The following is a 9986-nucleotide window of genomic DNA, read 5'->3' as shown; positions in this document are numbered from 1 at the left end:
AAAAGGCCAGCAATCAGCGACCCAGTACAAATAAAAATGGCCAGCAAAAGTGTATTATGAGCCCAAAAAAAGCCCCAGAGAGCCTGCTATGGAGGCTACAGTCAGGTGATGTTTTTGTGCAGCCCTGTAGTCCCAACCAGCCACGTCACATATATAAGGTCTATTCCCCGGGTGGACTTGTGTGGTAAACCCACAGTCATAGCAGGTTTGTTGTTTTCCTCTTGGAACAACTTCTGCTTGGACATCTTGCTGATGTTCGGCGGCCTACATGAATGACAAATTGATAAAGACAATTAGATGAGGTACATCAAAGTTGCAATATATCTCTACACAGAAATCGTCAGCCCATTACGGTTACGTTCTGTTTGCACGTTGTTTAACATGGAGAGTTATACCATAAATAAGATGCCTTCAACTGCTAAATTGTTTCAACTACTCATATCTATCTACCTATACATACTGGTCAAAACCCTATTTGGGTATCCCAACCAGGTAGGTGAACGGTAGCAGGTGGTGGTGGTGCAAAAAAATGGTAACAAAAGAGAGAGAGAGAGGGAAAAAGGTGTGAAAGGTCGGCCACCCTTTTTGGCCCTGAATACATCTGGGGTTTTGGCAGGCCAATGTACTGGGTTTGCCCCAACTTCAAGGTATTGGGTGTTGGTGATTCATCAAACAATTGGCAGCACAAAAGCAGATGTGACAGGTAATGTCCTCATACTTGAATCTTTCTTTATTCGATAAAACACAGAGATGGCAGAACAAAGATACATGTATTATCTTGAGGAGAAGTTTCCTTGTCTATTACGCACATAATTGACAAAAAAAGGTTCTTGATACAATATTACCTTGCCGCTCTTTTCTGCATTTTGGTGCTGAGTGTCCTGACAGTTACAGGAGTGGTCTGGGCGCTGCACGGAGTGGACGATGGGAGGATCCCTGAAGCAAGACTAATCTTTTTCCTTGGTGGGGGCTTTGACCTGCCTCGTCACCCTGGACAAACATTAGAAAATATCACCTTGAAAAAACACAGATCAGATATTAGAAGATTCTCCCCCCTTTATTGAAGCAAACGAAGTCATAACGAGATCACCACAGCACAAACGGAGAGCGCCAAAACCCATTCTGGTGACACTGTGCCTTTCACCTGTCAAAAAGGCGACTATAGGGCAGCTCAGAAGGTTTCTATAACGCGTCACATGAGAGTCCATGCTAAGAGTAACTGATACGATAGATGCGAGTAAGTTGAAACAACGACATACGAGAATCCAAGTTCGGGTGAGAGACCATTCACCTGTAAAAAATGCGACTATATGGCAGCTCAGAAGATTTCTATAACGCGTCACATGAGAATCCATGCTAAGAATAACTGATACGATCGATGCGAGTAGTTGAAACAACGACATGAGAATCCATTCGGGTGACAGACCTTTCACCTGTCAAAAATGCGACTGTAGGGCAGCTCAAAAGATTTCTATAACGCGTCACATGAGAGTCCATGCTAAGAATAACTGATACGATAGATGCGAGTAGTTGAACTTGAAACAACGACATATGAGAATTCAACTTCGGGTGACAGACCTTTCACCCGTCAAAATGCGACTATATGGCAGTAGGGCAGCTCAGAAGATATCTATAACGCGTCACATAAGAGTCCATGCTAAGAATAACTGATACGATAGATGCGAGTAGTTGAAACAACGACATGAGAATCATTCGGGTGACAGACCTTTAACTTGTCCAAAATGCTACTATAGGGCAGCTCGGAAGATTTCTATAACGCGTCACATGAGAGTCCATGCTAAGAATAACTGATACGATAGATGCGAGTAGTTGAAACAAGGACAATTGAGAATCCATTCGGGTGACAGACCTTTCACCTGACAAAAATGCGACTATAGCGCAGCTCAGAAGATTTCTATAACGCGTCACATGAGAGTCCATGCTTTAAGAGTAACTGATACGATAGCAAGATGTTAAACTGCAAGCTCAGCAAGATGTCCAACCGGAAGCTGTAAATCCAAAGCGCCATACCTTCCAAGATTGCGGATTCAGCACACTGTACAAATGTGCATTGGTCAGACATAGGAGTATACACACGGGGAATAGACCTTTTACATGTGACGTTGAGGGCTGCGATTATCGTGCTAGACATAACACCACCTGACCCAACACAGGAGGAAACACACGGGTGAGAGGCCATTTAGATGTAATGTTTTATCCCGACATATTAGAATCAATTCGGGTGACAGACCTTTCACCTGTCAAAAATGGGACTATAGGGCAGTAGGGCAGCTCAGAAGTTTTCAATAACGCGTCACATGAGAGGCCATGCTAAGAATAACTGATACGATAGATGCGAGTAGTTGAAACAACGACAATTGAGAATCATTCAGGTGACAGACCTTTAACCTGACAAAAATGCGACTATAGGGCAGCTCAGAAGATTTCTATAACGCGTCACATGCGGGTTCATGCAATAAGTAAGTGATTGTGTTGTCTCCCCACACAATCAGTACAGTACACCTAGGACACAGGACAAGGGCAAGGGAACTAGCTAGCAACTGTGTGGCGGATGGATAACTGTGTGGCGGATATGAGAATCCATTCGGGTGACAGACCATTCACCTGTCAAAAATACGACTATAGGGCAGCTCAGAAGATTTCTATAACGCGTCACATCAGAGTCCATGCTAAGAATAACTGATACGATAGATATGAGTAGTTGAAACAACGACATGACAATCCACTCGGGTGACAGACCTTTCACCTGTGAAAATGCGACTATAGGGCAGCTCAGAAGATTTCTATAACGCGTCACATGAGAGTCCATGCTAAGAATAACTGATACGATAGATGCGAGTAGTTGAAACAACGACATGAGAATCCATTGGGGTGAAAGACCATTCACCTGTCAAAAATGCGATTATAGGGCAGCTTAGAGGATTTCTATAACGCGTCACATGAGAGTCCAAGCTAAGAATAACTGATACGATAGATGCGAGTAGTTGGAACAATGACATGAGAATCATTCGGGTGAGAGACCATTCACCTGTCAAAAATGCGACTATAGGGCAGCTGAAGATTTCTATAACGCGTCACATGAGAGTCCATGCTAAGAATAACTGATACGATAGATGCGACTAGTTGAAACAACGACAATTGAGAATCCATTCGGGTGACAGACCTTTCACCTGTCAAAAATGCGACTAAAGGGCGGCTCGGAAGATTTCTATAACGCGTCACATGAGAGTCCATGCTAAGAATAACTGATACAATAGATATGAGTAGTTGAAACAACGACATATGAGAATCTAATTGTCTTTATCTTATTCATGTAGGCCGTCAAACATGAAGCTGAGCAAGATGTCCAACCGCAAGCTGTTTATACCTGCCAGGACTGCGGGTTTACCACACAACAAATCTACTTTGACCCGACACGAGTATACACACGGGGAATAGACCTTTCACATGTGACATTGAGGGCTGCGATTATCGTGCTGGACATAAACACCACCTGACCCAACACAGGAGGAAACACACGGGTGAGAGGCCATCTATTTTAACCCAACGTGTGAGAATGAGCAGTTCAGAATATTTCTATAACGCGTCACATGAGAGTCCATGGTAAGAGTTAACTGATACGATAGATATGAGTAGTTGAAACAACGACACGAGAATCCATTCGGGTGACAGACCTTTCACCTGCCAAAAATGCAACTATAGGGCAGCTCAGAAGATTTCGATAACGCAAGGACACAGGACAAGGGCCAGGGAACCAGCTAGCAACTGTGTGGCGGATGGATAACTGTGTGGCGGATATGACAATCCATTCGGGTGAGAGACCTTTCACCTGTCAAAGATGCGACTATAGGGCATGCAGCTCAGAAGATTTTTTGTAACGTGTCACATGAGAGTCCATGCTTCAAGAGTAACTGATGCGATAGTAGTTGAAACAACGACATGAGAATCCATTCGGGTGACAGACCCTTCACCCGTCAAAATGCGACTATAGGGCAGCTCAGAAGATTTCTATAACGCAAGGACACAGGACAAGGGCCAGGGAACCAGCTAGGAACTGTGTGGCGGATGGATATATAGAATCCATTCGGGTGACCTGTCAAAGATGCAACTATAGGGCAGCCCAGAAGATTTTTAGCTTGTTTGTACAGAATCGGGCAGATTTTTAATTATTGAAATTGGTGTTGAAATGCAGTGTTTTATGCTTTATTAAGTTATTTTATTGTTGTTTTTAAAGGTCATTCAATAAACTACGTATGAGAATGAGCAGTTCAGAAGATTTCTATAACGCGTCACATGAGAGTCCATGCTAAGAGTAACAGATACGATAGAAATGAGCAGTTGAAACAACGACATGAGAATCCATTCGGGTGACAGACCTTTAACCTGTCAAAAATGCGACTATAGGGCAGCTCAAGATTTCTATAACGCGTCACATGAGAGTCCAAGCTAAGAATAACTGATTCGATAGATGCGAATAGTTGGAACAACGACATGAGAATTAATTTGGGTGAGAGACCATTCACCAGTCAAAAATGCAACTATAGGGCAGCTCAGAAGATTTCTATAACGCGTCACATGAGAGTCCATGCTAAGAGTAACAGATACGATAGAAATGAGCAGTTGAAACAACGACATGAGAATCCATTCGGGTGACAGACCTTTAACCTGTCAAAAATGCGACTATAGGGCAGCTCAAGATTTCTATAACGCGTCACATGAGAGTCCAAGCTAAGAATAACTGATTCGATAGATGCGAATAGTTGGAACAACGACATGAGAATTAATTTGGGTGAGAGACCATTCACCAGTCAAAAATGCAACTATAGGGCAGCTCAGAAGATTTCTATAACGCGTCACATGAGAGTCCATGCTAAGAATAACTGATACGATAGATGCGAGTAGTTGAAACAACGACATGAGAATCCATTGGGGTGAGAGACCATTCACCTGTCAAAAATGCGATTATAGGGCAGCTTAGAGGATTTCTATAACGCGTCACATGAGAGTCCAAGCTAAGAATAACTGATACGATAGATGCGAGTAGTTGAAACAACGACATGAGAATCCATTGGGGTGAGAGACCATTCACCTGTCAAAAATGCGATTATAGGGCAGCTTAGAGGATTTCTATAACGCGTCACATGAGAGTCCAAGCTAAGAATAACTGATACGATAGATGCGAGTAGTTGAAACAATGACATGAGAATCATTCGGGTGAGAGACCATTCACCTGTCAAAAATGCGATTATAGGGCAGCTTAGAGGATTTCTATAACGCGTCACATGAGAGTCCAAGCTAAGAATAACTGATACGATAGATGCGAGTAGTTGAAACAATGACATGAGAATCATTCGGGTGAGAGACCATTCACCTGTCAAAAATGCGACTATAGGGCAGCTGAAGATTTCTATAACGCGTCACATGAGAGTCCATGCTAAGAATAACTGATACGATAGATGCCAGAAGATTTCTATAACGCGTCACATGCGGGTTCATGCAATAAGGAAGTGATTGTATTGTCTCCCCACACAATCAGTACAGTTTTACACCAAGGGCCAGGGGACTAGCTAGCAACTGTGTGGCGGATGGATGAAGGCGGACAGAGGAGGACTAAAACATGGAGATGTTTGTTCAATGATTGTTCAGAAGTATTGCTTCATTTTTAATTGTTGAAATCGGTGTTGAAATGCACTGCTGTTTTATGCTTTAGTAAGAATCCAAGTTCGGGTGACAGACCATTCACCTTTCAAAAATGCGACTATAGGGCAGCTCAGAAGATTTCTATAACGCATCACATGAGAGTCCATGCTAAGAATAACTGATACGATAGATGAGAGTAGTTGAAACAAGGACAATTGAGAATATATTCGGGTGACAGACCTTTCACCTGTCAAAAATGCGACTATAGGGCAGCTCAGAAGATTTCTATAACGCGTCACATGAGAGTCCATGCTAACAGTAACTGATACGATAGATGCGAGTAGATGAAAACAACGACATGAGAATCATTCGGGTGACAGACCATTCACCTGTCAACAATGCGACTATAGGGCAGCTCAGAAGATTTCTATAACGCGTCACATGAGAGTCCATGCTAAGAGTAACTGATACGATAGCAAGATGTCCAACCCTGTCACGTTGTTCTGGACATTCTGTACAAAACCCTAACTAGTATGTTATTAACATTTGTACATCTGTGGAAAAAATTCAATTTGTTGGAAAGAGAAGAGTTATACTCATCAAGCATTCATAACTTTAATTTCATTGATTAATGCAGAAAGATGGCCACAGTGAGAAAGCTGACAAGACTCGTGAAGGCTGCATTGGAAGAAGACAACCCAGAGGTAAGTGATCCTCCCCCATGCAATGCTGGCCAGAATGTTTTTTGTGTGTAAATTTTGTGGGGCAGCGAGCAAAGAATGTGCAAGCTTTCAACGGTGTCCCCAGGAATTGTGAAAATTCAACCCTCTGAAATGGCAAATTTCCTGCATTTCTGAAAGGTAACAAATGGAGACTGTCAAAAACAGTGCTGTCAAGAGAGTAGGAAGATTCATTGATCAGTCTTTGGGGGTTTCAGAACGCGAGAAGGTTCATTGGTACTGCAGCGCGCGTTGTATTTTTTAGTGTTTGTATTAAACAACATATTTCGAAGTTGTACGTGGATATCAGTGATATGTAGGAGTGTAGTGTTTGTAAAAAGGAAGGTTAAGTTTGGTTGATCTGACTTTTTCTCACTGCTGCAGTGAGCATTATATTTACGTGAGTTTGGCTGTGAATAACATAACTCGAGATGCCACAATAATATATAAGAATAACACAAGCCCAGTTGTGGGATTTTCATAAGCTGACTAGTTTTCCATTACAGCCCTTGCTGACTAAGATGTTGCAGATACTAGAAAAAGAGCTAACTGCAGCTGAGGACACACCAGGTACGTTCACTGTTCCACCCCTGTGCCTGCATGTACAGTTCTGAATACATTACCTCATTATAAAAGGAATGGTGCATTCACTGCTTCAGGTAGTTTGAAAGGTATTCCTGAGGCCCGCAGACAAGACCAAAGAAGCTTTAGCAGAAGAGACAGGTGGGTTGTCATAGCAACAGAGTATGGCCATATCTAGCACAATAGAGTTCTAGTTCTAATAATAATTTGATGGATAGATACCTCATACTTGGTGAATAATATAATGCATGATATACTTGCGCATTGAAATCGTTAAAGCATTAAGTGTAAGAATGACATATAGATGAATGTCTAACATAAGATTTTGATGGAATCTTTTATCAGTGACAGAGGAATCTGACGATGATGCTGATGATGCAGAGGTGGAAGATACCATTTTGGAGGAGCCCGAGGTAACTATGATATCACTGAATAAGATACCACTGCAGTACCAAAGAAAGCAACTAGCAGGCTTCTATTCTACTATAGGGCAGCTTAGAAGATTTCTATAACGCGTCACATGAGAGTCCATGCTAACAGTAACTGATACGATAGATGCGAGTAGTTGAAACAACGACATGAGAATTCATTCGGGTGACAGACCTTTCACCTGTCAAAAATGCGACTATAGGGCAGCCCAGAAAATATCCATTATACCAAGGAGCTTTTATCAATAAAAGCTCCTTGATTATACGTCACATGAGGATTTATGAAATGAAGCAGTGATTGCGTTGTCTCCCCACACAATCAGTACAGTACACCAAGGAGACATGAGAGTCACATGCTAAGAATAACTGAAACGATAGACACATGAGAAGTTGAAACAACGACCTTTTAGAATCCATTCGGGTGACAGACCTTTCACCTGTCAAAAACGCGACTATAGGGCAGCTCAGAAGATTTCTATAACGCGTCACATGAGAGTCCATGCTAACAGTAACTGATACGATAGATGCGAGTAGTTGAAACAACGACATGAGAATTCATTCGGGTGACAGACCTTTCACCTGTCAAAAATGCGACTATAGGGCAGCTTAGAAGATTTCTATAACGCGTCACATGAGAGTCCATGCTTTAAGAGTAACTGATACAATAGATACAAGTAGTTGAAACAACGACATATGAGAGTCCATTCGGGTGACAGACCTACATGTTAGAGAGAGAGAGAAAGAGAGAGAGAGGCAAAGGTACTCGAGCATCAGGCATTTATATTTCTTTGGTCGTGACTCACACCTCGTTGTTTCCTTACCTTATATACACATGTAATTATATATATATATATATATATATATATATATATATATATATATATACATGTAAGGAAATAACTAGGTGTGAGTCACGGCCAAGAATTATAAATGCCTGATGCTCGAGTACCTTTGCCTCTTGGCTGTCCTGTTGTGCTCAGCCTCTGAACCTCGGGTGTGGGAGACTGGTGTTGTGGCCTCTCTACTCCTGTAGTGCCCCTGCTGCACATCTTGCTCAGCTTCATGTTCGACGGCCTACATCATGAATGACAAATTGATAAAGACAATTAGATGAGGTACATCAAAGTTGCAATATATCTCTACACAGAAATTGTCAGCCCAACGTTCTGTTTGCACGTTGTTTGACCTTTATAGTTATACATAGACTGGTTTATTGATCTGAAAATAACAAGATTAACCAGGAGGGCCGACTACGTAATACTGGACGCTTCATTTGCCCTCTACGCTAAATTACGCAGATCTCAACCGCATTATGCAAATCTTAGCCGTCGTTTCGCGGAACTTTTACACCAATGCGATCGATGTTTAAACCTTAATCGCCATAGCTTCCCAAAAGTTCTAAACAAAACTCAATTTCATAAACAAAATTCAAACTTTCCTAAGACGATGTAACGTTAACGTTTTTGGACATTTTCCGACGTGTGGGGTCACCGAGCGAATTGAATCTGATATGCAGGTCGATATGCAATGAGATAGTGTTATTTAACCTTACTGTGTGTAAAAATGACTTGAAAATTGAATTTGGAAAAACGGAAAAAACTGTTCAGGGATCCGCTTGATCCTGTGCTGATTAATTGAGGGATCTAATAAGCCGCCTCGCATTTGTTAGAACGCATGTGCGGCGACAGGAATTCTAGGTAGTACGTCAAAGGGTAAGGCACACAAAAAGTAAACAGTCTTGTCTTCACCATTCTTTCGATTTGCATAACAATGTCCAGACGGGTTTTGTTTTCTTTTCGTGTGCCTTACTCTTTGACATATTACCTAGAATTTCTGTCGCCCCACATGCGTCCTAACTAATGTGAGAAGGCTTATAAATCAAATGGGTTCGTTTGCGGCATGTTTGTGCGTACTTTTGAACGCTGAAAGTACGAAATAAAGAATAAATGATACATATGTGCCAGTATGGAGAAGTTCTGGGTGCTTTAAATGGTCTTAAATACGGTAAAAGATGAGCATGATTCAACAGCAAGTTGGGCGGGCAAAATTGAACGTACGCCGCCGGCCAACTTGTTTTCTCGCCATTTTTGTTTGCTACCCCCAGCAGCGAAGTTTTACATCATATAGCGGTTGAGACTGCCACCCACAGCAGTGAAGTTTTACATTATATAGCGGTTGAGACGGCCAAATTTATAGTTCCCGACGTGGCCTTTCAAATTGACCTCGTAACAACCCCATGGGCGTATTAAACTGCATTCAGAGAGAGGGCAGCTATGGGTAGTATTAGATAGGGACATGGTAGGACATGACATGACGAGCTGGAAGCAGGGGGCTCCGGCCACGGCGTCGTCACTCTGACGGTGAAATTTTTGGCAAAGAGAACGACTCAGTAGTATTAGAAATTTCTTCACATGGTTAGTCCCAACATTACCCTGCTGACGATATATCTCCAATAATCAACGAATAGATACAACTCTTTTCTCACCTTTGCTGAAACCAAGCAAATGGAAGACGTCGGAGTGCATGCGCAGCTAGTGTGACTTGGCCGCGTGTGAGTGTCAGATACATGTCAGAACAAGGAGCTTTTATCAAAAGC

The 9986-nt window shown here is 42.2% G+C and overlaps 1 long non-coding RNA gene across 1 annotated transcript; it reads right to left on the bottom strand.

The window, feature by feature from the left end:
* Window positions 1-42: 42 nt before the first annotated feature.
* Window positions 43-9986, bottom strand: LOC118425345. The gene is made up of 4 exons (XR_004832291.1): window positions 9876-9986; window positions 8340-8464; window positions 846-990; window positions 43-264 (listed from the first exon to the last, which is right to left on the bottom strand). It is a non-coding gene; the product is annotated as an uncharacterized LOC118425345 (long non-coding RNA).

Source organism: Branchiostoma floridae, chromosome 1 (assembly GCF_000003815.2).
Source record: "Branchiostoma floridae strain S238N-H82 chromosome 1, Bfl_VNyyK, whole genome shotgun sequence".
NCBI classification, from domain to species: domain Eukaryota; kingdom Metazoa; phylum Chordata; class Leptocardii; order Amphioxiformes; family Branchiostomatidae; genus Branchiostoma; species Branchiostoma floridae.
This window is presented reverse-complemented; position numbering and strand designations above follow the sequence as displayed.